A 1,324-nucleotide genomic window follows, 5' to 3' on the forward strand; every position below is an offset into this window, starting at 1 on the left:
GAACAGAATCCACTTAGGCTTCTTTTTTTTTTTTTTTTAATTTAGCACCACTTAGGCTTTTGTGGGGGGAAAAAAGTATACTAATACTGTGATTTAATATTATACATTATTATAAAATTGAATAAGAGTATATATCTCAGGTTGTATTACATAATGTCAAATAATTATGTTTTTAACCAATAAGGCCGATACCACTAATAATAACATTGGATTTCAATGCGGAGTATAGTTCCAAAGGGATATGAATTAAGTCAGCTGCCAGCAATAATCTGATTGTCTCCTTTAAGAAAAGGATAATTTAAAGAAGCAATGCCAGAAATAAAACCATAACCAAACCTGCTGAGTCGATTCCAACTCATAGTAGAGCTGCCCTATATAGTTCCCAAGGAGCACCTGGTGGAGTCGAACTGCCAACTTTTGGTTAGCAGCCATAGCTCTTAACCATTCCGCCACCAGGGTTTCCATGAAATAGGTGAGGGTAAAATTCAGGAAAAGAAGGCAGTGGTGGTTCAGTGGTAGAATTCTCACCTTTCATGTGGGAGACCTGGGTTCGATTCCTGGCCAGTGCATCTCAAGTGTTTGGTTCCTGGCCAACGCATTTCAAGCACAGCCACCACCTATCTGTCAGTAGAGGCTTGCGTGTTGCTATGATGCGTAACAGGTTTCAGTGAAACTTCCAGGCTAACACGGACTAGGAAGAAAGGCTTGATGATCTACCCTAAAAAATCAGCCATTGGAAACCCTATGGATCATAGCAGTTAGATGGACAACGGATTACGGGGATGACACAGGACCAGGCAGAGCTTTGTTCCGTTGTGCTCGGGGTCCCCATGAGTTGGGGGCTGACGCAAAGGCAGCTAACCAAAACAAAATCCAGGAAGCGTGAGCCATGGCAGCTTGGAAGTGACAGAGGGAGGTAAGCACAGCGACCTAACTTGGAGGTTGAGGCAGGAAACTGCTGAAAGGAGTCATTGTGCTTGTCCCTCAAGCACACGTGTTGAACGTCTTCATGTCCTGGGCATTCCGAGAATCTTTTTAATTCACGTTTTCATAACAGCTGCGTTTCTTATCATCTTTGGCATATTTCTTCAGCGTGCACAAAGCCTCTTATCTCGCAAACAGTCTCTTCCTGGACCGCTGTCTCTTTCAGCTGCTTAGAGGCCATGTCCCTTAAATCTCCCAGCTGTCTTTCTTACCTCTCAGCTCTTGCTTCCTTATCTGTATTTTCTTTTTTAAAAAATCTTTTCCAGCTGCTACATTTGGCACAGTGTTTGTCTCTCGGTTCTCTCAGGATGAGACATTTCAGCATGATGATGTGGGGAAG

The 1,324-nt window shown here is 43.1% G+C and overlaps 1 non-coding gene across 1 annotated transcript; it reads left to right on the forward strand.

The window, feature by feature from the left end:
* Positions 1-498: 498 nt before the first annotated feature.
* On the forward strand, positions 499-569 carry TRNAE-UUC (transfer RNA glutamic acid (anticodon UUC)). Its single transcript has one exon. It is a non-coding gene; the product is annotated as a tRNA-Glu (tRNA).
* The last annotated feature ends 755 nt before the right edge of the window (positions 570-1,324 follow it).

This window comes from Elephas maximus, chromosome 1 (assembly GCF_024166365.1).
Source record: "Elephas maximus indicus isolate mEleMax1 chromosome 1, mEleMax1 primary haplotype, whole genome shotgun sequence".
NCBI classification, from domain to species: Eukaryota; Metazoa; Chordata; class Mammalia; order Proboscidea; family Elephantidae; genus Elephas; species Elephas maximus.